Below are 19903 nucleotides of genomic sequence, written 5' to 3'. Positions count from 1 at the left end.
GGAGACCGGTGGCGGAAGCTGTCTGTCCATCTTGTTGCAGGAGCCTCTGGGTCAGGACCTGGCCCTTAGAAACTGTCTCCACCGATTAACGCGGGGAAAGTGTTAGTAGCTCTGTCGTGTCCCACTCTTTGCGACCCCATGAGCTGTAGCCCGCCATGCTCCTCCGTTCATGGGATTTCCCAGGCAAGAATACTGGAGTGGGTGCCATTTCCTTCTCCAGGGGATCTTCCTGACCCAGGGATCGAACCCAAGTGTCCTGCATTGCAGGCAGACTCTTTACCGTCTGAGCCAAATAGGTTATAGCGGGGAACCTGATGTAAAGCCAGGTGGTCCCTTGCTGGGCTAATAAATTGTGGGGAATAAGATGCGTGCTTCCAGGCACCTAGTAATGGCGTGTCTATACTTTGGGATATCGCTACTCTGAAACCTCGTTTGGTTGAGGAGATGACCAGGATAGGCCGAACAGTGCAGGTGCCACAGTGGCATTTGGAGAAGAGAGTCCAGCAGGCTGTGGGCTCTGGCATGGCCGGCCCACAGGGCCAGGGGCACCTGCATTGTGTGTTGTTGTTCAGTCGCCAAGTTGTGTCCAAGTCTTTGTGACCCATGGACTCCAGCATGCCATGCATTGTGTTTAGGGTCTGGTGACGGGGGAGCCTGGTGGGCTGCCGTCTATGGGGTCGCACAGAGTCGGACACGACTAAAGCGACTTAGCAGCAGCAGCAGCAATCCCCTCGTGGTAGCTTCCTCACTCCTCCGGTGAAAAGTAAACACACACCATTTTCTTCTCTTTAAAATTTATTTATTTATTTATTTTTGGCTTCGCTGGGTCTTTGTGGTTATGCACGAACTTTTCTCTAGTTGTGGCCAGCGGGGGCTACTCTTCGTTGCCTATGGGGGCTTCTTATTGTGGTGGCTTCTCTTTGTTGCAGAGCTTGGGCTCTAGGGCACGTGGGCTCAGTAGTGGTGGCTGGCTCCCAGGCTTAGCTGCCCCCAACTCACACCTTTTTGAAGGCCGTTTCTAGGCATGGGAGTTCACCTTTCAAGAATACCCACCACCCCCACCCCCACCCCCTCCATCCCTCCCCGCCACGTTTAAGTAAGGAGCTATTCATCCTTACCTTCCACTCCATGCTGCCAGTTATCTGGTAGGAGATATAAGGTCTCATTGCTAATTAATGACTTGGCTACACCACCCTGGCACGCAGCAAATCACTGCCTCTGAGGAGGGACCAGTTTAAGAGACAGGACATTCTCAGTGCTGAGCAAAGCAGTGCTGAGCATCCTCAGCAGATGGCTAGTTTAGCAGTTCTGAGTTACCAGGTGTATATGAGGCTTTTACTACAACCCCCATCTGCCCTTTTGTTCATTTCCTGGTTTCCTCTTCCAGAACAAAATTGAATGGAAATCTTCATTATCCATGGGATAGTTTTCATTGTTGGAGTTTTCTAAAACTTTATCTCAGTAAGTGTTTATCAGGTACCTCTTTTAGAACATAGTGGTTATATGCACAGGGTCTTGAATATCCAGTCTGTAGAGCTGAGTTTGATTTCAGACTCTGCCACTTTTTTTGTTGTGTGATTTGGGGCAAACAAATTATTGATAACTTCTTTGAGCTTTACTTTTCCTCATCTCTATACTAGAGAACAGCAACAGTACCAATTGCCATAGACTGTGAGCTTGAGGACAGGGACTGTATCTGTCTTGTTTACTAAGTTTATAGTGAATCTAGTATTTCTCCCTCACAGAAGAGGCTGAAAATAAGATTGAATGCATGAATAGGGCTGCTGTAAGGATTTTGTGAGAAAATTCCTATATAATGCTAAGCACAATGCCTTGTCAAGAATAAGTACTCCATCGATGTAGCGTTATGTGCCAGGTGCTATCCTAGGAGTGGCTGAGAATACAAAATACAAAGGAGAATTAAAAAGAGATGCACATAAAATCTGTAAGGCTAGAAACAAAATATTAAGATTTTGTTCATAAGCTGTTTGCCAAAAGATTGATCCAGATAAAGTGAATGAATAAATATTGTTCAGCTGGAGGATCAAGAAAGGATTCATAGGAAGGAAGCATTTGAGCTGAGCCTTGAAGGATGGCCTAGGAATTAATGGGAAGGGGTAGTTTAGATACCTGTTATCTGTTCTCATAATGACTGCAGTTAGGGATGAGATACAATTCCCAGAAACAACCTATATTTTCATGATTTAAAAAAAAAATATTGTGGTACTTAGTCCAATCTAAATTATATATCAGTTCAGTTCAGTCGCTCAGTTGTGTTCGACTCTTTGCGACCCCCATGAACCGTAGCATGCCAGGCCTCCCTGTCTATCACCAACTCCCGGAGTCCACACAAACCCATGTCCATCGAGTCGGCGATGCCATCCAACCATTTCATCTTCTGTCATCCCCTTCTACTCCTGCCCTCAGTCTTTCCCAGCATCAGGGTCTTTTCCAGTGAGTCAGCTCCTCACATCAGGTGGCCAAAGTATTGGAGTTTCAGCTTCAACATCAGTCCTTCCAATGAACACCCAGCACTGATCTTTAGGATGGACTGGTTGGATCTCCTTGCAGTCCAAGGGACTCTCAAGAGTCTTCTCCAACACCACAGTTCAAAAGCATCAGCAATTATATGCCAATAAAATGGACAACGAGGAAGAAATGGACAAATTCTTAGAAAAGTACAACTTTCCAAAACTCTATCAGGAAGAAATAGAAAATCTTAACAGACCCATCACAAGCACGGAAATTGAAACTGTAATAAAAAATCTTTCAGCAAACAAAAGCCCAGGTCCAGATGGCTTCACAGCTGAATTCTACCAAAAATTTAGAGAAGAGCTAACACCTATCCTGCTCAAACTCTTCCAGAAAATTGCAGAGGATGGTAAACTTCCAAACTCATTCTATGAGGCCACCATCACCCTAATGCCAAAACCTGACAAAGATCCCACAAAAAAAGAAAACTACAGGCCAATATCACTGATGAACATAGATGCAAAAATCCTTAACAAAATTCTAGCAATCAGAATCCAACAACACATTAAAAAGATCATACACCATGACCAAGTGGGCTTTATCCCAGGGATGCAAGGATTCTTCAATATCCGCAAATCAATCAATGTAATACACCACATTAACAAATTGAAAAATAAAAACCATATGATTATCTCAATAGATGCAGAGAAAGCCTTTGACAAAATTCAACATCCATTTATGATCAAAACTCTCCAGAAAGCAGGAATAGAAGGAACATACCTCAACATAATCAAAGTTATATATGACAAACCCACAGCAAACATTATCCTCAATGGTGAAAAATTGAAAGCATTTCCTCTAAAGTCAGGAACAAGGCAAGGGTGCCCACTTTCACCATTACTATTCAACATAGTTTTGGAAGTTTTGGCCACAGCAATCAGAGCAGAAAAAGAAATAAAAGGAATCCAAATTGGAAAAGAAGAAGTAAAGCTCTCACTGTTTGCAGATGACATGATCCTCTACATAGAAAACCCTAAAGACTCCACCAGAAAATTACTAGAACTAATCAATGACTATAGTAAAGTTGCAGGATATAAAATCAACACACAGAAATCCCTTGCATTCCTATACACTAATAATGAGAAAACAGAAAGAGAAATTAAGGAAACAATTCCATTCACCATTGCAACGGAAAGAATAAAATACTCAGGAATATATCTACCTAAAGAAAATAAAGACCTATATATAGAAAACTATAAAACACTGGTGAAAGAAATCAAAGAGGACACTAACAGATGGAGAAATATACCATGTTAATGGATTGGAAGAATCAATATAGTGAAAATGAGTATACTACCCAAAGCAATCTATAGATTCAATGCAATCCCTATCAAGCTACCAACAGCATTCTTCACAGAGCTAGAACAAATAATTTCACAATTTGTATGGAAAAACAAAAAACCTCGAATAGCCAAAGCGATCTTGAGAAAGAAGAATGGAACTGGAGGAATCAACCTACCTGACTTCAGGCTCTACTACAAAGCCACAGTTATCAAGACAGTATGGTACTGGCACAAAGACAGAAATATAGATCAATGGAACAAAATAGAAAGCCCAGAGATCAATCCACGCACATATGGACACCTTATCTTTGACAAAGGAGGCAAGAATATACAATGGATTAAAGACAATCTCTTTAACAAGTGGTGCTGGGAACTCTGGTCAACCACTTGTAAAAGAATGAAACTAGAACACTTTCTAACACCATACACAAAAATAAACTCAAAATGGATTAAAGATCTAAACGTAAGACCAGAAACTATAAAACTCCTAGAGGAGAACATAGGCAAAACACTCTCTGACATATATCACAGCAGGATCCTGTATGACCCACCTCCCAGAATATTGGAAATAAAAGCAAAAATAAACAAATGGGACCTAATTAACCTTAAAAGCTTCTGCACATCAAAGGAAACTATTAGCAAGGTGAAAAGACAGCCTTCAGAATGGGAGAAGATAATAGCAAATGAAGCAACTGACAAACAACTAATCTCGAGAATATACAAGCAACTCCTACAGCTCAACTCCAGAAAAATAAATGACCCAATCAAAAAATGGGCCAAAGAACTAAATAGACATTTCTCCAAAGAAGACATCCAGATGGCTAACAAACACATGAAAAGATGCTCAACATCACTCCTTATCAGAGAAATGAAAATCAAAACCACTATGAGGTACCATTTCACACCAGTCAGAATGGCTGCGATCCAAAAGTCTACAAGTAATAAATGCTGGAGAGGGTGTGGAGAAAAGGGAACCCTCTTACACTGTTGGTGGGAATGCAAACTAGTACAGCCACTATGGAGAACAGTGTGGAGATTCCTTAAAAAACTGGAAATAGACCTGCCTTATGATCCAGCAATCCCACTGCTGGGCATACACACTGAGGAAACCAGAAGGGAAAGAGACACAAGTACCCCAGTGTTCATCGCAGCACTGTTATAATAGCCAGGACATGGAAGCAACCTAGATGTCCATCAGCAGATGAATGGATAAGAAAGCTGTGGTACATATACACAATGGAGTATTATTCAGCCATTAAAAAGAATACATTTGAATCAGTTCTAATGAGGTGGATGAAACTGGAGCCTATTATACAGAGTGAAGTAAGCCAGAAAGAAAAAACACCAATACAGTATACTAACGCATATATATGGAATTTAGAAAGATGGTAACAATAACCCTGTGTAAGAGACAGCAAAACAGACACTGATGTATAGAACAGTCTTATGGACTCTGTGGGAGAGGGAGAGGGTGGGAAGATTTGGGAGAATGGCATTGAAACATGTAAAATATCATGTATGAAATGAGTTGCCAGTCCAGGTTCGATGCACGATACTGGATGCTTGGGGCTGGTGCACTGGGACGACCCAGAGGGATGGAATGGGGAGGGAGGAGGGAGGAGGGTTCAGGATGGGGAACACATGTATACCTGTGGCGGATTCATTTTGATATTTGGCAAAACTAATACAGTTATGTAAAGTTTAAAAATAAAATAAAATTAAAAAAAAAAAAACAAAAGCATCAATTCTTCTGTGCTCAGCTTTCTTTATAGTCAAACTCTCATGAATATATAAACATATATAGATATATTCTTCTTCCCTGGTGGCTCAGCAATAAAGAATCTGCCTTCCAGTGCAGGAGATGCAGGTTCAATCCTTGGGTCAGGAAGATTCCCCTGGAGAAGGGAATGGCTACCCACTCCAGTATTCTTGCCTGGGAAATCCCATGGACAGAGGAGCGTGGCATGCTACAGTCTGTGAGGTTGCAAGAGTTGGACATGACTTAGCAACTAAACAACACAATGATATATATATATATATATATATATATATATATATACTGTAGGCCACAGATTAAGAGAATCATTTTTCTCTTTTTTGAGATTGGATGGAAAAAATTGTGGACCATGGCCTGCCATCAGGACCCTTGTTGATCAAACACAGCCCAAGCCAGGTACTCCTGAAAGCCCTGGTGGAGACGTGGAAATGGAACTAATCGGGGGAGCGTATATATGGTCATTGATGAAGAAAGAAACAGTTGGTATAAGTCATGATGTCTCTCTTCATAAAAGAAATTCACTGCAGATAACACATAGAAGTTATTTGTCTAGGTTATATTTGGGGGAATAGATGAGTTGGAGGAAGCCTTTATTCCTGAGATCTGAGGAAAGAGATTGATGTTGTACTTGGGACTTTTGAGAAAAAACAAATCTAGTGAAGAACAGTGTAAATTCTTTGTGTAAATTCCTTTTCTCTATGGGGAGGGGACAGAAAACGGTTAAAAACAGGATGCAAAAGTGGGTAGCATGCCAGTTAGACAATGAGTTATACTGCACATACCAAAGAATGTATAAATCATTTTGTCTGACAGGTGGTATTTTTAATCCTTCAGCCGACTTAGAGAGCTTTAGAATCATTATAGCTTTGTAAAGTAGTATTAGTCATTAGATCATGACTGAGTGAGCCATTAGATCATTCATTTTGCCTGATTACATCAACTCATTGGGTTATTGGGGAATGAAAGAAACTCATTATCAAAATTGTCATCTTGATTATATAGATTAAAGAAAATGAATCCAACTTCTGAGAATTACCTTTCACAAAATGTTAAAAATTGACTGGAAGTTAAAAAAATTGGTTGCAGAGCAGGAATGACTAGTGAAAAGTTTTGTCATTTTAAAAACTGATTAAAGAGATTAAAGGAATAGTAATTTGGAAGATATAAATAGTTGGAATCCAGTTACAGTTTTTAAAAAACTACTTTGAGGCATAATTTACATGTTATAAAATTCACTTTATTGAACTATACAATGTAATAGATTTTAGTTAACTTATGGAATTATGCTTCCCAGGTGGCTCAGTGGTAAATAATCTGCCTGCAATGTGGAAGATGTGGCAAGGAGAACTGGGTTCAGTCTCTGGGTAGGGAAGATCCTCCTGGAGAAGGAAATGTCATCCCACTCTAGTACTCTTGCCTGGAGAATCCCATGGACAGAAGAGCCTGGTGGGCTATAATGCATGGAGTCACAGAAAATCAGACATGACTGAGCCACTAAACAACAACAACATGGAATTATGTAATCATCACCACAATCCAGTTTTGGAACATTTTTATGACCTGAAAAAGATCCCTAGTGCCCACCATAAGCAGTCAGTCTTAGCTCCCACCCCTAGACCCAGGCAAACACTATTCTGCTTGCCATTTCTATAAATTTGCCTTTTCAATCCAGTTCATATAAACAAATTACACAATATGTGACCTTTTTGTCTGGCTTTTTTTGTTTAGCATGATGTTTTTGAGGTTGATCCATATTGTAACATGTATTAGTATTTCATTCCTTTTTATGACTGAATATTTCACCACTATATTAATATACTACATTTTATCCATTCTCCAGTTGTTTCCAGTTTGGGGCTATTATGAATAATAGTGCTATGAAAGATTGGGTATAAGACTTTGTACGGGTACAGGCTTTCATTTCTGTTGGGGAGATACTTAGGAGTTAAATTGCTATAGCATATTAAAAAGAAGAGACATTACTTTGCCAACAAAGGTCCATCTAGTCAAAGCTATGGTTTTTCCAGTAGTCATGTATGGACGTGATAGTTGGACTATAAAGAAAGCTGAGCACCAAAGAATTGATGCTTTTGCACTGTGGTGTTGGAGAAGACTCTTGAGAGTCCCTTGGACTGCAAGGAGAGCAAACCAGTCAATCCTAAAGGAAATCAGTCCTGAATATTCACTGGAAAGACTGATGCTGAAACTCCAATACTTTGGCTACCTGATGCGAAGAACTGACTCATTGGAAAGACCCTGATGCTGGGAAAGATTGAAGGCAGGAGGAGAAGGGGACGACAGGATGAGATGGTTGGATGGTATCACCAACTGGATGGATATGAGTTTGAGCAGGCTCTGGAGTTGGTGACGGACAGAGAAGCCCGCCGTGCTTTGAGATGTCCATGGGGCCTCAAAGAGTTAGACACGACTGAGCAACTGAACTGATGGTAAATTTCTGTTTTAACATTTTAAAGGACTGGAGAAGGAAATGGCAACCCACTCCAGTATTCTTGCCTGGAGAATCTCATGGAGTGTAGCCTGTCAGGCTCCTCTGTCCATAGCGTCACAAGAGTTGGACACGACTTTAGCAACTAAACCACCATCACCATCAATTGTTTTCCAGAGTGGCTGTACCATTTTACATTTCTATGCATCATGTTTTAAGGTTCCAGTTTTTCTACATCTTCCTCAGTCTCATTATTGTCTTTTTGATTAGAGTCATTCTAATGTATGTGAAGTAGTATCTCACTGTGATTTTTACTTTATATTTCCTTAATGGCTAATGATGTTGAACATGTTTTCCTGTGGTTATTAGCCATTCCTATTTCTTCTTTCATGAAATGTCTATTCAAAGTTCTCCATTAAAAAATTTTTTTAAATCAAGTTATAAGGGTTCTTATTCTTAACAAGAATTCTTTATCAATTGTTTGATTTATAAGTATTTTCTCCCAGTTTATGTCATGGCTTTCATTTTCATAACAGTGTCTTTTGAAGCACAAACAATTTAAATTTTGATGAAGCCCAGCTTATTAATTTTTTTCTTTTATAGATTGTACTTTTGGTGTCATATCTAAATATATTTTTGCCTAACACAAGGTCATGAAAATTTTTTCCCTATGTTTTCTTCTAAAAGTTTTATATTTTAGTTTTTACTTTTAGGTTTGTGCCATTTTGCATTCATTTGTATGTGTTACGAAGTTACAGTCTTGTCTGATTATCTTAGTACCATTTGTTGAAAAGATTATCCTTTTCTCATTAAGTTGCTTTGGCACTTTTGTCAAATATCAATTGACTGTAAATAAAAGAATCAGCTTATGGATTTTTAAATCAGTATCACAGTGTCTTGATTATTATAGCTTTCTAGTAAGTTTGGAAATTGGGAATTATAAATCCATCAACTATGTTCTTAATTTTCAAAATTATTTTGGTGTTCTAGGTCATTTGTATTTCTATAAAATTTATGTTCAGTTTATCACCTTATGGAAAATGATTATTAGGATTTTGATAGAGATTGTATTGAATCTATAGATCGATTTGAGAAGAATTGTAATCTTAACAACATTGAGTGTTTGAATTCATGAAAATAAAACATCTTTCTATTTAGTTGTTTTTTTTTTTTCAGTTTTTCTCAGGACTGTTGTATAGTTACTAGTGTACTCTTACACTTTTAACAAATGTATTAAATATTCAATTTTTTATGTCATTGGTTATAGAATTGTTTTCCTGGTTTTATTTGTACATTATGTGCTGCTGCTGCTAAGTCACTTCAGTCGTGTCCGACTCTGTGCGACCCCAGAGACGGCAGCCCACCAGGCTCCCCCGCCCCTGGGATTCTCCAGGTAAGCACACTGGAGTGGGTTATGTGCTAGTATATAGAAATATAGTTGATTTTTGCATATTGATATTGTGGGTTTGCTGAACTCATTTGCTGGTATTGGTAGGCTTTTTGTGGATTCTTGTGTTCATTGTACCTGGGATTCATTGAATATATAGATTGTTTTTCCTCAAATTTGGAAAGTTTGGGCCTTTGTTTCTACCCCTTTCTCCCTCTTTCCTCCTTACAATATGGTAGTCTGTGTTTATTTTCCTTCATCCTTTCCCTTTCTTTTTCTTAGAAGGGAATAATCTCTATTGATCTAATCTGTGAGGTCATTAATTCTTTTTTTGTGCAATCTCAAATCTGCTGTTGAGTCCCTTAGTGAATTTTCTTTTCAGTTATGGTGCTTTTCAACTCTGGTATTTGTTTGTTTTGTTTTATAATCACTATCTTTTACTGATATTTACTATTGAGTGTCATACTTTAATTTAAAAACTTGTTTATTTTTTTTCAGTTCTTTGAGCATATTTATAACAGCTGCCTTAAAGTCTTTGTTTGCTAAGTCTAATATTTAGGTCCCCTCAGAGCTAGTTTCTATTATGTGTGTTCTCTTTCTGTATTTGGGCTTCCTTTGCCATTGTATTGTATGTCTCATACTTTTTTGTTGAAAACTGAACATTTCAGATCAGGGGCCAACAAATTTTTTTTCTGTAAAGGGCCATACAGTAAATATTTTCAGCTTTGCAAGCTATGAGGTCTCTGTTGTAACTACTTAACTCTGCTGTTGTAGTGGGAAAGCAGACATAGGCAATATGTAAATGAATGAGGGTAAATGTCTTCCCCCAAACCCTTTATGTCAAACAGGCAATGGACCATCACTGGGCCATGGTCTATAATTTGCTGACCTCTGTTTTAGATAACATAGCAACTCCGGATTTGGATCTGCTGCTGTTTTTCTTATAATTCTTGTTTTTCTTTTTAAGCCTGACTTCTAGGGATTTTCAGCTAATTGATTGGCAACAGGTTGTACTTAAATATCTTGAGCCTAGTGTGAGCTTCCCTGGTGGCTCAGTGGTAAAGAATCTGCCCTGTAGGGCAGAAGATACAGGTTTGATTCCTAGGTTGGGAAGATCCCCTGGAGAAGGAAATGACAACCCACTCCAGTATTCTTGCCTGGAAAATTCCATGGGGTAAGGAGCCTGGTGGGCTACAGTTCAAGGGGTGGCAAAGAACCAGACATGACTTGAGCGTGCGCGCGCGCGCGCGCACACACACACACACACACACACACACACACACACATTGTGGCTTTACCTTTGGCTGAGTATCTGTATATGACTTGGGGAACACATTTTAAGTTCAGTCAAGTCTGCTATGACTTTTATTTTCTGTATATGCAAGGCTTCCCATTCAGCCAGTGCATAACCTTGGACTCACCTTTCAGACCTCCAGTTTTATGTGAGAGTTAATCAAGGTCTACTATGACTGTTGCCTGGATCTCACTTAAGTTTCTGGCTGGTCTGTTGCTTGCCCCAAACAGTACTACTGCAGTCTGTCAGCTGTAATATAAATTTTCCGTGATCATTTACCACTTATTTTCTAAGATCACTTGTTTCCGACAGTACTCTGGACATCAAATCAAGCCATCATCATAGCTTATCCTGTCCTGATAGAACCACCATGCTGGAGATGAGGGTAGGGAATAGAGACCTCTGATGCCCCAGATTCCTACTTTCCTTACAGTTTTGGTAGTTGTTGTTTTAATTAATGCTTTTCAATTTGTTGTGTACCTCTGGTTGATTTCTCCCCCCATATCTTGAGATCATTGTGCTGATAATTTTTCTGTGGCTTTTTGGATAGATGTTTTGTCAATCTTCTCACTCATTCTGAGAGTGTTCCCAGTGTGGAGTTTTCATGTCCTAAAGACTGACACAGTGTATATCTTCACAGACCCAGCTGCTTTTTAAATAATTATTGATCTTCCTGTTCCCTTCCAATTTTGTAAACCTCCTAACTTTTAAAAATATAACTCTTAACTCTCTCTTTTTTAAAAATTGAAGTATAGTTGATTTACAATGATGAGTTAGTTTCAGGTATACAGCAAAGTGGTTCAGTCATATATACACATATATATCTATTTCTTTTCCCTTATAGGTTATTTAAAAAATACAGTATAGTTCCCTGTGCTATATAGTAGGTTCTTGGTTATCTACTTTGTATGTAGTAGTGTGTTTATGTTAATCCTAAACCCTTAACTCTCAAGATTTACTTTTACATATTCTTGAAGATGAAATTTATATATATTTTTTCATCAATATCTCTTTATTTAGTAGTAATTTATGAAGACTGTGTTTTGTATTGATGTTTGGATTTATTTCCATTCCCAGAATCTCTAAGAAGTGGAGTAGGAAACCAAATTTCCAGGGTTAGAAGTTTACCAGTCCTGGAGAAAACTTGACTTATATTTCCTGGTCTATAGTAAGTTTACTTAATTATAATTATAGGTATACCCTATTTTAAGAAGTAGAAATAAATTAAAATTTTAAAGAAATAATAGGTGATTATATCATTTAAAATGTACTATTTACACTCAAATATTTATATCTTTCAGTTTTGTAACTCTTTTTTTCCAGTCATATACCATCTCCTTCTTTTTTGTGGAGAGAACATAAAGTAGTCTACACACAAAGTTTTGCTTTTCTTTTTTTCCCCGTGAGATCCAACAGCAATTAAGGCAAAGATGTTTTGTTTGGGAAGGAAGGAGCAGACTGGGTGGATATCGGAAGTAACGGCTGGTGGCTGTGGAATATGGAGAGGACCCATCGTTGCAGTGGTTCAGACTGCTATCTGAAGTGCCATGAATAGAGGATGAGGCAGGCAGGTAGAGAAATATGCCGCATTTCATACTGCTTTGTTCCTTGGGCCAGGGAAACTTTGCTTTGTATTGTAAGATTGGGCATAAGATGAGTGGGGCAGAGGATGCTTTCAGTATGAGAAAAGGGGACGAGAAGATGGGTGATGAGATTATAGCAAAATAGAACAGGTAGGCTGGTGGAGAGAGGAGGTACACAAAAGTTGACTAGGCTGTACACAAGGTAGGAGTTCTCTCCAGCTGATATTAGGTGTTCTGAGTCAACACCTAGATCCTTATCATCCTTTTTTCCGTTTAAGAAAGTGAGGTGAGGTCGAAGGATTATTTTAGTAGATGTGATAGTAGGATTTTTGGATCAATTATCTGATACATAATGGGGACACAAGGAAAGGTACTAGAAAATATTTCAGACAAATAGGTTTTAGGTCTGACTAACTTAATCTTTGATTTAATTTTTGTACTGACATCTCATGAGACTTTAGTTAGATGCTAAATGGTAGCTTAGCATCAATGCTAGCACATATAAAATGAAATGTTAAAACAAAAATTAAGATAATGGATGTAAAATATTATGAAAAATTGCTATATAAATGCAAGAAAATAATATTATATAATGCTAAAATATTAAGAGCCGCTGCTAAATGAAAATTTCTTATAAAACTTCACCAAAATCATGATGAAAATTAATGGAAAAAAAGAAAATTAATGAAAAGGTAAGATTTAATTTACCACAAAATTTCAACAACCACGTGTTGAGCATATGCTTGTTGAGCAATGAGGTTCACGTGTGTTAAAAGTGAAAGACAGGGACGTCCCTCGTTGTCCAGTAGTTCTGTCTCTGAGCTCCCAGTGCAGGGGTCCAGGGTCCGATCCCTGGTCTGAGAACTAGATCCTGTATGCCACAACTGAAGATCCTGCACCCTGCAATGAGTGCTGCAACTGAGACCCGGCACAGCTAAATAAATAAATAAAAATAAGTATTTTAAAAAAAGTGAATGACAAATCACTTGTTGGAGATCCTAAAGATGTCATCATTTAAAAATCCTCTAGCCCTTTTCTGCTTATTGTATTCATGATGCTAGACTCAGTACATTTGCTTTGTAAAAAGTCAAAGGAGAAGATTTTTTCCAAAAAAAGATGATAGTCTGTTTATCTAGGCCCTCCGAAAGCATTTCCTGCCAGGCAGTTGACATGTAGCCTTGGCACAATTTCAGGAAACTATTTGCTTCTGTTTACCCTTTCCAGATACAGCATCTCCCAGGAATTGAGATGAGGAATCTCCTTTAACTCTTTAACATTTTAGAAGCATACTTTTTAATGACACTTTAGAATCTACCCTTTATAAAACTAGAACAATGAGAATTCTTGTGCCTTAAAAAAAAAAAAAGCATCTGTTTTAGTAATTCCCTAGTAGAAAAGTCAAAGTCTTAAACTGAATTAGCCCAATAAAATGTACTTAGAATGTTCTTTCCTATAAGATCCTTAAGATAAATCTCTGTCAGAAAACTCAATGAAATTATGTCTGAATTTGTAAAGCTTATTAAATTATGGAAAAATTGTTAACATTTTCAAAATCTTTCTTCACTAAGAAAAACCCACCATTGAGTTTCTTCTGAAGAGAATGCTCTACTTAATTCATTTATAATATTTTTTTTTACATAACAGTTCAGAAATATTTTGTAAAGCTAGGTATACTATATTTAAAATAAATTACCCGGCATTTTTTTCCTTTTAGGGAGCCAATTTGTTTCAGAATGTTTTAAATGCTCATTATACAGTTAGGAATGCAGGAGCATATTATATATAGCTTTATTGTAACCCCAGAATGCATGTTATTTTAATTAAGTATAAATATATCTTTGAGGGAATGTGGTGGTAAATGTATTAATTTAAAGATGAGAAACTTGAGCTACAGAAAGGTATAATAACTTGATGTACATACTACAGTTAAATGTGAGCAAATTTAGGTCCGCTCTGTATACTGTTGTTAAACAAACTAACCATTACTTACTTCCTTTGTCCTGGCAGAAGGAGTTAGAAAGGATTCTAAAATTCTAGCCCCAAACTATAGGCAACAATGAATGAGGAAGTAGCACAAAAAGTGTAGTGAGACTGAAATAAATGGCACGAGCACAGGTGACAAGAAAATAGTTTGTGATTAGGCCTGGGCCAGGGGTCCATAGCAAGATACGCGTTTGAGACTGCAGCGTATCCATGATCCAAGATCAGAGCAAGGCCATGGGTCAGAATCAGATGGCCTTGAATGGCAAGGCTCAGGGCAGGCAACAGATCAGAGTATAAGAGATTGACATACAAACACAATGGCATGGGGGCATGAGCACATGTCCAGGATCTGGAGTCTCAAACGTGAGGTCTGCCATTAGAATCTGACCCCTTAAAACTCCGCACAACATAGGTTTCTCACTTCCTACTCTCCCTTTCTCTCTGTCATTTACAAGGTTCTTTAGTTGGAAGTCATGACCCTGCTTTCGCACCCTGATAACTGAAGGCTTAGGGGCTGAGATGAATGGCTTCCTGCTTTAAGGAAATCAGAAATCAACATTGCTTGCTGAGGTCCACACAGTTCTGCCTTAGAGGCTGAAGCTGTAAGGGCAAAAAGATTGAGCAAACCTAGAGTCACCACTGGCACCACGAACAAAGAGTTACCTTGGTCTTGTGAATTAGTGACCTTGGTCCCTTCCATGACTTCTTATCTCTGTCTTGAAACGATGTTGATTCCTGGACTGTGTGGCCCTATCTGATTGCCAAGTGACTGACAACCCAATTCTGAGAACTTATACCACCTTAATTTTTAGGACTTCAAGCTATATACTCCATAGGAAATGAAGAGGAAATCCAAAATCAGGATGGAAGAGGCAAAATGACTGAGACATCCTTTCTATTAGTCAGAAGACTAGCATCGATATCCTCTTGTGGACTGAACTCATCCCCACCCTTACTTCATTGCCTGTCATGGAGTAAGTGTTTAATAAATAGTGGTTGAATATTGAATTATGGGGTCTGCAAGTGATGGAAGTAACTGAATGGGAGAAGGGTGAGGGTGTTACAGAGCCTGCATGCAGGCACAGAGCCTGAATGCAGCTTTCAGATGTGAGAAAGATGGAAACGTATTGCTATATAGAAATGTCCTAGAAATAGACTAAATCACAAAGAAACTACTGACGTATTCAAGGCTATGGAAGCACTCAGGGAAGCGCTGGAAAATAACAGTGTCTTCATTCCTAGATTTATGCTGTGCACACTAAACAAATGGGTTGTAAAGTTTTAAAACAGTGCTTAGGAGAGCAAAAAAATTTTAAAAAGTTAATATAAAGTTTGAGTAAGTGAAATTTTGAAGATGATGGAATCTAATTGATAACTTCCTTACTCTTTAACCTGTAAATAATCTCCTTTTCAAAGTGTTCATTACGCATAGTAGTGATTATGCAGGAAAAAAAAAACCTGTGATGAAAATGTGGTATAAAATTGTGTTCTTTGTTCAGCAAGTTAAAACAAGCTGGTCTGTAAGCAATTATTATCTTCATCAAAATTCCTAGCTCTAATGTTTTGGCTTCTTTGGCCCAGCACGTATGCCTTCTCAAACAATTGGATGGATTTAAAACACTTATGAGATGTTTGTGCCTATATCTTAATGTAACATCAGTTCAACAGGAAAAAGAAAAAAAAGGTAAGATTTGGCTTTATGGCATAGTTTTAAAAAGAAAAATCAAGCCAAAGCTAAAGTAAACAAAAAGCCCTCAAATCTTAAGTCCCTGCATACCGAATGAACATTCTTTATTCAGCTCCTAGTAGCAGTATACAAATGTTAATGTGAGTAACCTTTTAATAACTTAGTATTTTAACAGAAATTCCCTGAACATTTATCATTACATTTGTCAAGAAAAGTTATTTTATTATACTGTTTATTTGAATTCACTAAACATGTAAATATGGTCATCTCAGAGCTAAACACCTCATCCTTGACTCTTAGTCTGTAGTCTCTAGTCTAGAATTTCTCATATAATATTTTTCAATTATAAGTGCTTAGACCTTACCTCTAGGGATTCTGGGTTTAGAATATCTAGAGATATCCTGGACCAAAGAATCGCATTTTGAAAAGCTCCTCAGATGATTTTTTTCCTCTAGAGGACAAATATTTTATTCTTTACAGAAGTATAAAGAAATTAGGAAATGACTACAGTTCTCCTCAGGTGATTTCTGATGTGCGCCAGAATTTGGGACTGCTTTTGTTTCTGGATTATTCAGCACATTGCATCCAGAATTATTTTCCTCAAATGCTTCCCTCATAGCTCATTGGTAAAGAATCTGCCTGTGATGCAGGAGACCCCGGTTTAATTCCTGGGTCAGGAAGATCCACTGGAGAAGGAATAGGCTACACATTCCAGTATTCTTGGGCTTCCCTGGTGGCTCAGCTGGTAAAGAATCCTCCTGCAATGTGGGAGACCTGGGTTCGATCTCTGGGTTGGGAAGATCCACTGGAGAAGGGAACAGCTACCCACTCCAGTATTGTGGCCTGGAGACTCTCATGGACTGTACAGTCGGACATGACTGAGCAATTTTCACTGTCCGCAGGTGATTTCTGATGTGTGCCAGAGACCGGGACTGCTTTTGTTTCTGGATTACTCAGCACATTGCATCCAGAATTATTTTCCTCAGATGCACTCTTGTCCTTGAAAATACTGTCTCTCTACGCCCTTCAGAATAAGCTTCAAATTTCTTAATGTTGTTCTCATGGCCTTCCTGGATCTGACCCTATGTTAGTCAGAGTAGGATTAGCTTATGCTTCAGAACTTGCGCTTAGTCGCTCAGTTGTGTCCGACTCTTTGCGACCCCATGGACTGTAGCCCACCAGGCTCCTCTGTCCATGGGGATTCTCCAGGCCAGAATACTGGAGTGGGTTGCCATGCCCAAACCGTCCAGAGAATCTTCCCAACCCAGGGATCGAACCCAGGTCTCCTGCATTGCAGGCCCTAAAATTTCAGTGACTTAAGATAGCAATGGCACCCCACTCCAGTACTCTTGCCTGGAAACTCCCATGGACGGAGGAGCCTGGTAGGCTGCAGTCCATGGGGTCACTAAGAGTCGGACACGACTGAGTGACTTCACTTTCTCTTTTCACTTTCATGCATTGGAGAAGGAAATGGCAACCCACTCCAGCGTTTTTGCCTGGAGAATCCCAGGGACGGAGGAGCCTGGTAGGTTGCCATCTATGGGGTCGCACAGAGTCGGACACAACTGAAGCGACTTAGCAGCAGCAGCAGCAAGATAGCAAAACTGTATTTCTTACTAAGACGACATGTCCAACATGGGTCAGTAGGGCTGGAATTCTCCAGGCAAGTTTACTCAGGGACACAGTCGTCTCCATTGTCTTACATGGTTTTTGGGTCCATGTGGCAGAGAAGGGAAGCATGGCATCTTTTGCCCATTCTTCAATACTTTGGCCAGGAAGTGACATGTACTGCTTCTGCTCACAGCCTGTTTACTGAAACAGTAATATGGCCCTGCCAAACTTCAGGGTGAGTGGATGTTATAAACTTCTGGGGACAGGGAGCTGTATTAGTAATCCCTGGAGTATGTACCACGGACACTTAACCTACCTTTTAAAAAAATTGAGGTGAAATTCATGCAACATAAAATTTAATCATTTTAAAATGTGCAATTCAGTTCAGTTCAGTTGCTCAGTTGTGTCCAACTCTTTGTGACCCCATGAATTGCAGGACGCCAGGCTTTCCTGTCCATCACCAACTCCTGGAGCTTGCTCAAACTCATGTCCGTCGAGTTGGTGATGCCAACCAACCATCTCATCGTCTGTTGCCCCCTTCTCTTCCTGCCTTCAATCCTTCCCAGCATCAGAGTCTTTTCCAAGGAGTCAGTTCAAAGTATTTCAGTGGCATTAATTATATAGATTCACAGTGTCGTAAGACCATCACTTCTATCTAGTTCCAAAACATTTTCAGCACCCCTAAAGGAGTCCTTTTGCTCATTTCTCCCTCACTCTGGCCCCTGGCAACATCTAGTCTTCTTTCTGGCTTTATAGATTTACCTATTTTGGATAGTTCATATATGTGGAATCACACACTATGGTGACCTTGGTGTCCGGCTTCTTTCACTTAAGCCAGGTTTTGAATGTTCACCCATATTGTAGCACGCATCAGTACCCATTCCTTTCTGTGGCCAAATAGTATTCCATTCTATAAATAAACTACATTTTGTTTGTCCATTCTTCTGTTGATAGACACTTGGGCTATTTCTACCTTTTGATTATTGTGAATAGTGCTACTATGAACATTAGTGTACAAGTATTAAATATTAAACATCTGTTTTCAATCTTTGGGGTGGAATTGATGGGTCATATGATAATTTTGTGTTTAACATTTTAAAACAATTAATCAATTTATTTATTTTAATTGGAGGCTAATTACTTTACACTATTGTAGTGGTTTTTGCCATACATTGACATGAATCAGCCATGGGTTGTGTTTAACTTTTTGAGGAACTGCCAAACTGTTTTCCACCAAGTCAACGTTTTTTAGCCTGTGTTACTCTAGACAGAGGATGAGATGGCTGGATGGCATCACCGACTCGATGGACATGAGTCTGAGTGAACTCTGGGAGTTGGTGATGGACAGGGAGGCCTGGCGTGCTGCGATTCATGGGGTCGCAAAGAGTTGGACACAACTGAGCGACTGAACTGAACTAAATTGACTCTAGTCCAATGAGGACCAGTCATTGTTCCTAAAGCTACTATTTCACATCCACAGCTCAGGCAATTTCTTCGGTTTTGAATTATTTCCTCTTCTTTTCTCTTTATTGAAATAGAAATCCTAACAAACATTTAAGTTCCAGCCCTGTCTCCCTCAACTGTCAATAAGAATCTCAACTACTTCTGCAAATTCCTATATTTCCTCTTCTTTGTCTCTTTTATATCACTTATTTTATTCTAACTAGTTGTTTATGTATATCTTCCTCACTAGATTATAAACTTGCTTGTACAGTTTGTTTCTCTTTTATTCCCCATGATAAAAATCAGTTTATTATAGATATTTAATAAATGCTTGTTGAGTGAATAAATGAATAAATAGCTATATTTATATAATCATTTTTTCTCATTTACTATAGCTTTTTTTTTTTTTTGCAAGTAATATGGACTAGAAGATATTATATTCTTACATTTCTTATTTCAGGGGTGCTTGTTGGGCAAAATTCAGTGAACTTAGTGAAAAGGGCAAATCATTCTTTAATCTAGAAGTATTTGCTTAGATCTGAGGCTGATACCATTGGAAGAAAGACTGATAACTAGTGTTTCAAATCACTAAGTTCTTAGACTTTGGTGGTAGTTTAGTCACTAATTCGTATCCAAATCTTGTGACCCCTGGACTGTAGCCCACCAGGCTTCTCTGTCCATGGGATTTTCCAGGCAAGAATACTGGAGTGGGTTGCCATTTCCTTCTCCAGGGGATCTTCCTGACCCAGGGATTGAACCCCATCTCCTGCACTGCAGGTGGATTCTTTACCGATTAAGCTACCAGGAAAGCCCCCTTAGACTTTAATATCTCCCAATCAAAAATTATCTTCAAGAACCCGAGAAAAGGAAAAAGGAC

This window comes from Bubalus bubalis, chromosome 16 (genome assembly GCF_019923935.1).
Source record: "Bubalus bubalis isolate 160015118507 breed Murrah chromosome 16, NDDB_SH_1, whole genome shotgun sequence".
NCBI lineage: Eukaryota > Metazoa > Chordata > Mammalia > Artiodactyla > Bovidae > Bubalus > Bubalus bubalis.
This window is presented reverse-complemented; position numbering follows the sequence as displayed.